Raw genomic sequence first — 14,070 nt, 5'->3', positions numbered from 1 at the left:
GCATGATTACGAAAGTAACCACTAAGAAAGGATTTTCGAAATCTCAATTAGTTCGGGAGAAATTAATTAAAACCCCTTAATTTCTGCGAAATTAAAACCTGTCATTGAATTCAAATCCCTTATTTTCGAAGGCTTTCCTCCATTCAAATCATTATTCAGTACTTCATCTCAACTTTTGGTCGATAGCGAACTATAAATTTGATATTGTTTTTGTTTCTCACGTGGTTCTTCGAGGCTTTTCTCAAGTCAAATCATAATGTTTCTGTCTTTTGCTTTCATTTTTTCAAAACTAGAAACGAAGTTTTTAAGAACATCATCACAGGCGAAATATCCTTTTGAATTTAGAAGAGTGCAGTTTCCTGTTAAAGTTTGCTTTGCAATAACCATTAATAAGTCACAAGGACACACATTAAAAGTAGCAGGGACCGATTTAAGAGAAGACTTTTTTTCACACGGCCAATGTTATGTAGCTTGCTCCAAAGTCAGTTCATCAAGCAGCTTAATAATTTTAGCACCAGAAAAAAAAACTAAAAATGTTGTATACAAAGTTCTTGCTTAAACATAGGTATATCATTAAAATGTGGATGGCCTATGTTTGCGAAGATAATCAATACTTTAAAAGGATCGTTAATATTAGTTAAAGATCGGTTAAGGACAAAGGCATATATGTAAGGAGTCCAGGGTCCCCGGGATCCTCCCCAAATTAGAAAAAGTTATAGGTAATAAGCAATTATTATAGGGGATTTTCGAAACTAGGTGCACCAAGCACTGTTAACCCCTGCTAATTCCATTACCCGAGCAATGCCGGGTACGGGAATGCTAGTTAATTTATAAATGAAAATGTATGTGATTTAGTAAATGATTGAGTGAGTAAAAGAAAGAAAACTATTTCACTTTGTCACGCATGTACTTGATTAATCGTAAAAATTACTTAAATCCCAAATAAGCTAAATATTAACTAAATTAATACTGCATCGAATATTAGTAGGCCTCAATTAATATTTAAAATGTTAATGACGAGAACTTTATCATTTTATAGTAAGAAAAATAATTTTTGACTTACAACAAAGTATTACAATATAAATATGAATTTTTGAGCAATCACGATTGCTTATTGTTCTCATTTGACTGTTTTTGGCGTTACGCTGATTTTTCCCACCGCCACCCTCCGCACCATCACCGTGGACCGGCTGGCTCCTCACGATACTGCTCCTATAGCGAAAGCCGTCTCCAGGTTGCATCCATGTCCTACACACACGCGCATACATACACAACTACACACGCACACGCGCACACACACACACACAAACACATACACACACATACACACATACAAACACTTACACACACGCAAACATACAAACACCCACACGTATACACACACACATACACAACTACCCACACATTCATGCATGCACACAGACACAAACACATATGCCTACACACACATACACATACCCCCCCCCCACACACATTCATACACACACATACACATAACCCGTACACACAAACACACACCCCTACATACACACACTCGTGATTGCGAAAAACATAATTTGAATTCAAAATGTCAAAATTCAAATTAATTTTTTTTTTTAAATTTTCTTTATTATCAAATGTTTTAATCTCAAACGAATTTTTTTTTTTTTTTACTGACTGAAATAGACTACATGTGATACTACATACCTGAAATATTACCAGACAGGTGGCGCTTAATGCAGAGTAAATATTTCACTATTTCACTTACCCCACATTCCCCTACTTTGAAAATAATTCCTCTCATGAAAAAAAAAATCCTTCGGCATTTTATGACAACGATTCACGTTTAGAAGACTGTTTATTTATGTAGTTGAAATTAATATCACTAAATGCTAACGTATGCATTCTTAAACTCCAATTAGTTATAACATCGAATAAAATGAACAGACTGAAAATAATATACTACTTGAAATATTTGACGCGGTTTTCACAGAAAAAAATGACAGAAAGAAACGAGCTTTTTTCTTATTAATAGAACTAATATAAGTTTGGTATAAATTTGTTTCCATTATCAAGGAAAAGTTTTATATACTGTCTTACTTTACACTTATGTTAGCTGGTGTTTGAAATGAATAAAGAATCATGCAATAAAATATCATACACAATATATGAACATTTTCCAGCAAAATTCAGCAGTTTTTTCTCACAAAAGCAAATTAATTTTCAATTAAGATACACAACACCTTAAAACCAATTAAAGGAAAAAACGAACATGAATAAAAACTGTTCAACTGATGAACTACAATAATATTGTAGCATAAGAATTTTCCCCAGTGTTGCCAAAATCGAAATTTTGGCAACAGTAAATGAACAGTTCGTTTTTTTTTTTTTCCCAATAAGATTTTAACAGTAATTTCTTCCCTTTTTTGGAAGAGTTGGTATGAGTAAATTCTCCCTATAATATTACGTAAAGAAGAGGGACATAATCACCAGTTCTACAGCTGGAAAACGCCACCTTGCGGTGATTTCAGAAATTAGCCAAAGAGGTAAAACATTTCAATTTGGCGCGGATAAGACAAACGCCTGATTGGACAGGTGCAAGTGGGTTGGTCTTTGTTTTACATCTTTTAGGAGCCATTGCCTAGAGACTGCAGCACCGCCTATAGTTTATTTGAATTCTGAATCGTTGAAAGAAGACAATTTTTGAAAAAGTAAAGATTAAAAATAAACCAAAACTCAATGAAAACAAAAGAGGACTAAGATGAGTATAAAATAAGTGCAGCATATGAAAAAACCACAAGGAAATTTCATTAAAAATAGGAAATACCGCATTTTTATGTAATATTTATCCATAAAATATATTTTACGTTTGAAAAATGCATTTAATTGTAAATATTTTTAATTAAAAAATGGTGGTGTGAGAATACATGCAAAAATTTAATAAAAAAGAATAATTAAAAAATCATCGAGAAACTGACGGAAATTGCATTTAAACTCTCCCTTGACCTTGATTCATCCATTTGTTCCTTTCGCACTGAGGAAGGAGGCTATTGCCTCCAAAACATGTCTGTTTTTAAAAACTTTTTATCCTTTTCGTGCTTTTAAACGTTGTTCCATTTTTATCTAATTTTATCTAATTCATATTTTACGTTTGTTCACAAGGTAGGTATATCATCGCCTCAGAGCAACAGTAAGGTATCTTAGTGTTATTTCTGGGAATAGATATCTTGAGACTGTTGCTTTGAGGAGACGATATGTTAATTTTACTGGGTTTCTCTTCACAGATGATTATTGAAAGCCCCAAAAGCCTAAAATAAAACCACGTAAGTTTCTTTTTTTTCAATAATTACATTCCAATATGTATGTTTTTACAGTTACATACCAAAGGCTACAGATTTTAATGACACAAAAATTCATGGTTAACATACCAATCAGGCTATCTTATAGCATAGAAATATGCAGGGGTGCCCATCCCACCCACGGCCGATGGCGCACCCCACTAAAACTAAACGGAGCACCCTCTCCCCAAAACCGGACACTCCTCCCAAACTGAGGTCAAAAAACCCTCTTAGATTATCACCCCCGAAAAACCTCACTGACGCAGTCTGTACCATAGACTACCGTCTGAGACACCCAATAAGTATAAACTGTACAAATATTTTTAATTAAAAAATGGTGGTGTGAGAATACATGCAAAAATTTAATAAAAAAGAACAAATAAAAAATCATCGAGAAACTGACGGAGAATATATTAACCAATTTTCGACGAATATAGTGCTACCATAATGATCATACACTAATTTATTGATTAATTAGTCATACGTTTATTATTAGTTTAAATTTTACTTTACTAAGTTTTACATGGGAAAAAATCTCAAATCACATATTTCCGAATTAAAAAATAAAATAAAAACCCTTTCTCTTAGTAATAACACAATTGTTAATTTACGTTTTATGTTAGGTCAATTGAACTATAGTAAACTCCCGATTTTCCGCGGAATCGGGTGGAACACGTGCCGCGGATAATAAAAATCCCGGATAAACCACAAAAAGGCTAAAATGAGAGACAAATAAGGTAATAATTGAACTTTCGCAAAAACCTAGCTGTATTGATATGCATAATACTTTCCTCAAACACTGAAAATAGTATATATACAGTACAGTAAAAATGTTTTGAATTTTTGCACAACGAAACTCAGCATCAATAAAGAATAAGTGTATGTACTATGAAGAAAGCGCAAAAAATAAATAAAACAACTGAGTTTAATACACTTTTTCGACCAAAAAGAAAATAGCCAATGGTATCTGCTTTTTACTACGAAAATACATGTTCCTGATTGTTGATTTGCTTGCGGATAATCCGCCCGCAGATAATAGAGTTAGTGCTTGACTACCTGGACTATCAGCAAAGTACCCCGTCAATATTCTTCAAATTATAAAATCTGAATCATTTGTTTCGAAGTCTGAGCTACTGCCATAGCAACGATGTGTGCGAATTGTGAGCAACAGAGTCGTCAACAAGTTATAGCAGTTACGATTTTCATCACAATAGCGATTTTTAGTTTTCAGCTTTAATGGTAAAATTGATGTGAGAATGCATCATCTGCATGTAAGTATGTGACATGAACTTTTCTGAATACGTGATGAGCCATTACCGAACAGATTATCGGTTAAACGTAAATAACTCTTATTCGAATGGCCTTTTTTCATGCTCGCCGAAGATTCGACCGAAAAAGATCAAGGTTCCCACAGAAGGGGGGGGGGGGGATTACGGCGCAAGCTGCGCCACCTAAATTTGGTGGGGGGGGGGGGAGAGATTTGAATTTTTTAAATTTATTTATTTAAATCTTTATTGATTTATTTTAATTTAAATAATTTATTTTATTTTGTTTACATTTTATTTCATTTATTTATTTAGTTTGTGTGTATGTCATTGGCATAGCAGAGAACTTTAATAAGTAATAAAAAATAAATACATAAATAAATAAATAAATTGTTTAAAAAATAAATTTAAAAAAAGAGAGCAAAAAATTAAAAAGGGAAAGAGGGTAAGAAAAACTGGGAAGGAAGGATTTGCGCCATTGAACTATGGGAACCCCTGAAAACGATCATTATTATTTCTAGAAGCTACGAAGATTTTTATAATTGATTTTCTCATGAAAAATACTTTCAGTTGTGGATAGTTCACTAAATTTGTTCACAGTTTATTAGCACTAACCTTTTTTTTCTTTTCGTCTGGGAAGAAATGAAGTTTTCCTTTTCGAACTTTTACCTAACCCTTTAAACAAAACTTTTTTTTTTCTTCTTTTTTTTTTGAGGATAATTCCTGTCAGAGACGTGTAATTCGATCTTTGCGGTTTTTATATCTTTTATACATTTAAATTTTAGGTGGGAACCTATATTTAGGTCAAAACATATAAAATACAACAAAGAAAACGTTTTATTCATAACTAGCTAGATTTTCCGGCGTTGCACGGTCTACGTCGTACGTTAAAGTTGTGTCAAGTGACGCATAATTAACAATCAGGTTCAAATAAAAAGGGGAAAATAGAGTAAAAATTCAAAAATGTGTGGAAAAGAGCAATTTATGACTCAAAATTTAAATTGAGACTTCTTTAGATTTTTTTAAAAGTCCAAAAATTCAATGTTTGTTCTTAACAGGCGTAAACATTCCGTTTCGCCGATTTTCTGGAAAAATTCCCCAAAAGAGGAAGTTCAAAAAATAAATAAAAACCCTATGAGAATTCCTGAGCATCAAAGGACCTCTGTGCAAAGATATACAATGGCTCCCAAAAGTGTTCGTACACTTTGAAATTTTTTAGTAAAACTAAAATAACTCACAACTGAATTCGAATATAAAGTCCAATATTTTTTCAGATCATTCCTATGTCATTCTAAATATAACTCATTGGGTTTTTTTTTTTTTTTTTTTTTCAAAATATTGACGGATCTTCTTTTTGAAATGGGTCAGAAAACGAAGAGACAGAGAAATAACACACCACAAAAGTCATCGTACACTCAAATATTTTCGAATAAATTCATGATTAAAATTATCATATGCCGTTTATTAATATTTTTGCACTGTGTTGACCCTTATAAGTCATTTGGCTTTAATTTTTTTGTTTATTTATTCCTTAATATATTGCTTATTACTGTAAAATGGCTGATATTCGTAAAAAACCGCAAACGCCATTCAAAATTTGAATTTTTTTCCCACAGTAGTGGTAAATTGGTTTGAAATGTCTCTAAATTAGTTAATTTATTTGTTTGTATAGTAAAGTGCTTGATAAAATGCTTTAAAGAAAGGAATCGGACCGAAAACAAGGTAAGAAAAGGTCAACCGGCGAAGTTGACAAAAAGTGATCGTAGATTTAAAGTTAAAAAATTTATGAAAAATACACATTTGAGTACTGTAAAAGTTTCTGCAAAGTTAAATGAAACATTTTACATTTAATTTTCACTTAAAATTGTTCACCAAGTTCTTTGATTAGCTGAATTAAATGGCACCTCTTCCCGCAGAAATTTTCTTGGCCGTGCGAAAAACAGAAAGCTTACGCTTTTTGTCCCAAAATCAATGATAAATAAGCTAAAAACAGTTTAGAATCATGTCTTACTTACAGATAAAAATTAATTTAACATTTTTGGTTAAATTGTTGTATAACTGTAAGTAGAAGAAAAATTAGGAGCTTAATCTTAAGAACTTAGTTGGATCAGTTAATCAGGATGGTGAAGGTGTTTTAGTGTGAGGGTGCATATCAGCATCAGGACTTGGTAGTTTGTAGTTTTTTGATGAAATAATGAATCATGATGTTCCTTTAAATATTTTAAAAACCAATTTTAAACTCTTAGCCAAACGTTTGGTTATTGGAAACAACTTTGTTTTTTATCAAGATAACGATAAGAAGCACACTGTTTTCAACGTTTGCATCTAGTGCCTCGAAAATTGTCCTAAAGTTTAGAAAATACCCCCTCAATTTTCAGATTGTAACTTAATGTAACGTATTTAGAGATATCTGGAGGCTAGATTACGAAAATAGGACTTTAAAACGAAAATAGAGCTAGAAATAGTAATACTCGAAGTGTGGTAGAACACTTACTCAGAAATTACGCTAAAAAAAGAAAGGAAAAGAACGAAATCTATTCCCAGACGTTTAAAAGGTGCTATGAATACTGTATGATATTCTACTAATTAATAACTTAATCAAAAGTTAGATTATTCAATAATATATAGATATTTTATAAAGTGTACGAAGACTTTTGTGAGATAAAATTTCCGGCACTTTTTGGTTTTTGATTTTTAAAAAATTAAGTTTGATATTTTTAAAAACTTTTCATGCAGTTTTGTTAAAAATTGATCATAGATCTTATAATTAAATACCTATTCCGAAATATTAATTCTAACCAATGATTTGGGGCCTATTTCGTTGAAAGTCGTAGGTGTACGAAGACTTTTGGGAGCCACTGTATATTTGAAGTTAGGGACCACGTTGCTGTCGTAAATTTTATGATTCAGTGTGAATTGCCACAATGCCTTCTTAGTTTGTAAAACAACGCAAAAATAATAGATCTCGTGTCAAATACCTTTGAGTTTCAACCAACTGGCTTCAGCATAAGTTGCCGGAGTGCTTATTGCATACTCTTGTAGCTCTTATTACAAAGATTGGTCCTCCAAATCTGTCTAACTCACGTGACTTATTAACTCACTAGAGGGCTCTGTCCCCTGCTCGCTTCGCTCACCAACCCCATTCGTCTCCCTGCGGCCGGCGTGTAACAATTGATGATTTTAAGGGGGAAACCAGTTTTGGAGAGCGAAATTTTAGGGTTTTTCGTGAATGCTTTTAACAAGGAAGGAATTATCAGAATTTGTTCAAACTTGGAAAATATTTTAGACATCTTTTGAAGTACACTTTTTTTTTTTTCCATTTCCACCAGAAATAGTGTATTTATAAGCTGCTGTCCACGGGCGGTCGCCATCAGAGTTTGTTGCTGGTGGGCATTACCGAAGCTACAATTTGTATCTGTAAATATTACAATTTTTCTTTTTTGTTAACAGCATATTTCCTAAGAATATAAACCTAATTGTGATCAAAAAAGTTGAAAATTGCATGTTTTTGAGGTGTTTGATTACAATGTCATGCTTTTCTACTTTTTTTTTTTCTTTCACATTTCCTGCATTAACGTTTTTTTTACATCCATATCATTCCAGAGTTAGGTTAACGTAGATTTTTATTGAATAATATTCACACAAATTTTCAGAACCATTAGTAAATAATTCTTCGAGCTAGAATGCCCACCAGTTGAAAATAGGTTGTTTCGAGAAAAATGCGTTTGAAAAAAAATGCTGTGAGCGTCTTCGCATCTCCACAGTCACTTAGCTGCCGTAGCATCGGAACTAATCGGAATTTTTCACTGAAATTTTGCAACATACTCTTGAATAGTTTTACTAACGTTTTATGACATGCAAAAAAGTGGATTTTTCGACCCGTCTAATATACCACCCACAAGTTATAGCCTAGATACAGATCTAGCCTAGCATCGGTCGTAGATGGAGGGATGGGGATTTAGCATGACTCAGACCACACCACGAGGAGGTCCCTCACCAGTAAAGCCCACACCCTCTTGCTGTGTCTATAGTTAAGGCAAAGCTAACTTGGTATCATTGTAAAGGCTCTGAAGAGCTTCATCACATCATTACATTACTTCTAAGTTAGGTTTGCCTCAACTACAGTTCTTTAAACTCTATGATTACTGCTGGTAGAAGGGGAACTGAGGAGTGTTGACCTTCCTGCCAGAAGTTGACCACTTTTGCTTCTTTGGAACATGAAGAACGGAAGGGTGTATCTCTTTTCAAGCTTGATGATTTTCAATGTCTTTCCATTCAAATAAAAACTAAGCATTAACTAGACGGGTAAAGGCAGTTTTGACTCTTTTTTTTTTAAACTCACCTAAAATTTCCCTAAAATCAACAAAGTGAAAGATTCAATGTTTGGTGCTAAAAAAAAGTAAAAGAAAATAGAATTTTGCCTCTCAAACTTCTCTGTGGCTTAAAGAACAATGCTTTTAAAAAGTAAAAGAATAAGAAGACATTCACTGTATTTATTAAAGAAGCAAGATTCAGATCAAAAGAATACACTCACAACGTTACCCGACTTCAATTTTAATAGAATCGCATATGTCAATTATTTCCATCATTACGAATAGATACATGTTTCCTTTTTGGAACATCTCCCCGTAAATTGCATGTTCTCTGCACTCATTCCAAGGATGAAGTCAAGGTCCCGAATTTCGATGAAGCAAACTTTTTCGGTGCATTTGATCAATTCGCGGTGTTTCAAAGCTTCTGCAAGAGAGAAATTTAAAATAATTGCTGACCAAAAGTTTAGAAATTTAATGAAAGTGTTGCATGAGAACTCTGCAAGCTGTAATTTGCTCGAGTCTAAAGAAAAGAAGCAAATGGTTCCGTTATGTTGTACAAATGATGAACTATATTTCCTATTTCTTGGAAAAGGAAAGCATGAAGGTTAGCTATTTTTTACAGCTAACTAAACACACACATATGTTTCCACACTCTTTTGAAGAAGAAAAGATGGAGTTTAATGGTTAGTTACTTCGCACCTACTAAATGCAATATGAAAGGCATTCTAAAGACTTGTTCATTGTAATTTGTTGCTCCGTTTTATTATATGGAGTACAATCCGAATTTAATGTATTTATCTTGTTATACTTGCAGCAAGAGCCTTTTTTTTTTTTAAACTTAACTCTTACCTTCATAAATCTTGTTTTTTTTTTTTTTTTCTTTTATAATCCTTTCAAATCAAATTCTTTTTGAGATAGTCGCAAAAATGCAACAAATGACACTAAAAATAAAATGAGTGGCCTTAACCTTTAATTGGTGGAGTGATTATTTTTTCTTTGTAACTTAAATAGTGAAGTGGGTGTATGTAACCAAATCATTATGTGTCCTCAAAATTTGACAGATTAAAAGTAGGAAATTTTCCAACGGTTTTCATCTGAAACTACAGTATAAAGCCTTATATTTAAACACTACGAAATTTTTGAGTGCAAAACTCCAATTCTTCTGTGTAGAAGAAGCCCCGCCTCTCAAGTTAAGGGTTGAAACCCTCAATCTTATAGTAAAACTGGTAGCAGAATCACCGAAACCCATCTTAAAACGTTTGGATTAAACTATCAGGTGCAAAAAATATTTAAATTCAGAAGAAAAAAAGAGCTACAGCTATGAAACTCGGCATAAGCCAAGAGTTTGTGTAGATGAAGAAATCCTTAAATTCAAAATAAAAACATTTTGTGGATTAGTAACAGCAGAAAGAATGCGAATTTCAGTACGTCTTGAAATACAGTGAAATCTCGTTACAATGAACTTCAATGGACCGAGCATTCTTTTCGTTGTAACAGGAATTTCATTGTAGCGACTTCAAGAAATGTCATGGGAATTAAAACATGACTGAAATTTTCTCCGTTGAAACTGGTATTTCGATGTATTGGTATTCGATGTAACGAGATTTTGCAGTATTCCCGTCAGGTTTATATTATTCGCTTGAATCCGGACATTTTTCAGCTGTCAATGTCTCTCTAGGATGCAATGCCATATAGAAATGGTCAACTTGATCAATTGGTTCGACAGCGTTCTTAGAAAGCCGATATTGTCTTCCCGACGTATCCCGCACATAATAGATACGAAATGCCGGCAACGTACTGCCGTCATAGCACTTTGCAGAATGAATAAAGACGATCAGTTCGTACATCCAGCTAAGTACCGCCACAAATGCAAACTATATAATTTCATGGTAGAAGGGAATAAAACAAGGGCGTAGTTTCATTCTTTACATGATTCATTAAACATATCTGCACACATGTTGTAATGTTAAACTGAATTGGAGACCGAATCGGGGGCTGGTGAGCGAATCGAGCAGGGGACGGAGTCCCCTAGTGTTGTTGTACAAAATGCGTGATGTTACACTTCACGTTACCCCCTCTCTCCCCTTTTTCACAAAATATCACAATTTCACTAACTCTCCTCCCCCTTCTAAGCGTGAAACCATTTGTGGATGACCCCAAAGTGATTTAAAGTAATTACAATAAAAAGTCAAATTTATATTCTTACTGATGATAAAAATTTCGTTTATTTACTTAATATCTGAACTATACTGACTCGAATTTTGAACCATATAGCGCAAGACATTCAAATAGGTAAAAGGTTTCAAAAACGTCGTTGTATTTTCAAATATCAAAATAAAAGAACCAACTGTGCATTTTTTGAGCTATTTTTGGAATATTTTCATGCCATTATAAACATAAGAAAAAAAAAACCTATATTGTTTCCAGATACTGAACGTTTAGTTTATTCCTACACCCATAATATCCTTTTTTAACTTGCGCAACAAAGTATAAATAAATCTCCTCTAACAAGGGTTTGTTTTCTTACTTTAGTATATACGTTACTTAACGGCAACTGCGAACTTTTCAACTTCTAGCAAATTGCCCGTAAAAACAGCTTAAATAATGATTTTCAATAATCAAGAACGAAGATTGGGTACCTAAAATAGGGTTTTTTAAACCTACAGATGATGCAAAGAGATTCCGTACCAGTTGACGCGAAGACACCACAGAATAGAGGTGATGGCATTTTATTCATCCTAACTGATCGAATTCCGATAAGTTATGCCTATGTACTCCCCATAAACGATCTGTTAACGGAAGATAAGGTTTGTACTTTGAAAATATTTGTTGCTCAATTATGATTCCGTTACTTTTCCTGAAGACCGGTTCGTGATTTGAGTCATCTTCTGGACATTTCGAGAGAAGAACGATTACAATAGTAATCGATTAAGTCACCTTAAATGTTTGCAAATTATAGTCATTATTCTTGCTTTTTTTTTTTAATACTGCAACCGGCCATATTTTCACTGCAGCAGAGGTTTATAAATGAGATAAAAGTCAAAAGCTTTCCTACATGTTTAAAAAACGTATAGAAAAATCGTTTGTTTATTGCTTTAACTAGACTGTTTTTGGCGTGCTATCATTTTATTTTCCCACCGCCACCCTCCGCACCATCACCGTAGACCGGCTCCTCACGATGCTGCTCCTATAGCGAAAGCCGTCTCCAGGTTGCATCCATGTCCTACACACACGCGCATACATACATAACTACACACACACGCACACACAAATACATACACACACATAGAAAAACACATACACACACGCATACATACAGAAACCTATATACACACACACATAACTACCCACACGTTCATGCCCGCACACAGACACATATGCCTACACACACATACACATACCCCCCCCCACACACATTCATACACACAACTGCCCACACACTTATGCCAGCACACAGACACAAACACACATGCCTACACACACATACACATACCCCTACACACGTACACATACCCCCTGCACACACACACACACATACCCCCTACACACAAACACATACGCCTACACACACATACTCGTGATTGCGAAAAACATAATTTGAATTCAAGATGTCAACATTCAAATTAATTTTTTTTTCTTTTCAATGGCGCATGAAAAGGGATTCTGTAAAGAAAGAACTTGTCGGTACAATTTTTTTGAGCATTTGATGATAAAAGGTAATGTTCAACTCGGGTGACATTAAGGTAAAGATTGTTTTTGAAAATATTGAAATGATGCATTGAAATGTTATGCCCTGAATAACTGTTTTTAGTTCTGTACTCGTTCATATTTGTTCTTGCAATACTTCATATTTTATTAGAACTTCTTTTTTATTGTCTAGTTTCGCCCTATCCACGTAAAACAGGAGAGCCCCCGATAAAAGAAACAACTATAACTACCACATCCCAGTTACGACATCAACAAATACGCATCAAATGTTAGAAAAAAAAAGATACAGCAGTACATTTTACAGCTTGCTCAAATATCTTTAGAAATCAACTTGAATTAGCGAGCACGAAAAATTCTCAACGTTCAATCATAGTAACAGTGCACAATACGTTACAAATCCCCCAAAGCGATTCTCTCATCTGTATTCGCAATATCGCAGTCAGAAGTCACAAGGTGTAAGATCTGGAGACCTTGAGGGCCATCCGTGCGGATTCTTCATTTTTGTAAAAGTTTTTCAAATGAATGTTTTTGCCGCAAAGATAGAATGTTTGAACACAGAAGTTTGCAAGTTTTACGACAAGAAAGAGCATTAAATTTAGATCTGGAATTAATATGTTCAGTAAATTATCGCCCATTAGCCACGGCCCTAAAGCAGAAATACATGAAATACACCGCCAGCTCAGTCATTTCCAGCCGAGGACTGCAGTTTCGTGCTTATTTGCGCTCATCAGCCCGGCATAAGAAAGTGACTGAGCTGGAGATGGAAAACCTCTAAAGGAAGCCAAGATTGCCAAACAAACTGGTCCAAAACTTCCATTTCCAGCTCAGTCACTTTCCTATGCCGGACTGATGAGTGTTAATAAGCACGAAACTTCAGTCCTCGGCTGGAAATGACTGAGCTGGCTGTGCATTTCTTGAATCAATAGTTAGCACGTTTTCCTCCCAATTTAGAGCTGCGTCACTTTTTTTGCAGAGGTGCGATCTCCTGATTTTTTTTTTTTTTTAGAAGAAAAGAGAATATATATTTAGAAGCTTTTAGAAAAGTATCGTTTAATATAAAAGTCAAAAATGATCAAAAATACTTTATGCAAAAATATGATTAAATGAAAAGAGAATAGAAATAAAGCAGAATGTCAAGAAAAGTATTTCTTGACAATTTGTACTTGACAATCTACGCTACTTTCTCATCCTTATGACATGGAAACTATTCAGATATTTAAAAACATTTCTATGGAATACCTGAAATGAAACTTCTATGTGTACTTAGAATAACTCGGTTTCCCCCTCTTCAAAACGTATATTTTCAATTACCTTTCTTCATCATTGATGTTATGCTAACGCAATAGCCTTAATCTAAAATCATAGTTATCTTGTAAACTTTCCATTAGCTGCATTAGTTGATCAACGCCTATTGCATTTCGGATAATTCGTTTCATTTCCGTTCACCTCAAGAGAAAAAAGATCGGA

Source organism: Uloborus diversus, chromosome 6 (assembly GCF_026930045.1).
Source record: "Uloborus diversus isolate 005 chromosome 6, Udiv.v.3.1, whole genome shotgun sequence".
NCBI lineage: Eukaryota > Metazoa > Arthropoda > Arachnida > Araneae > Uloboridae > Uloborus > Uloborus diversus.
Note: the sequence above shows the minus strand (reverse complement) of the source record.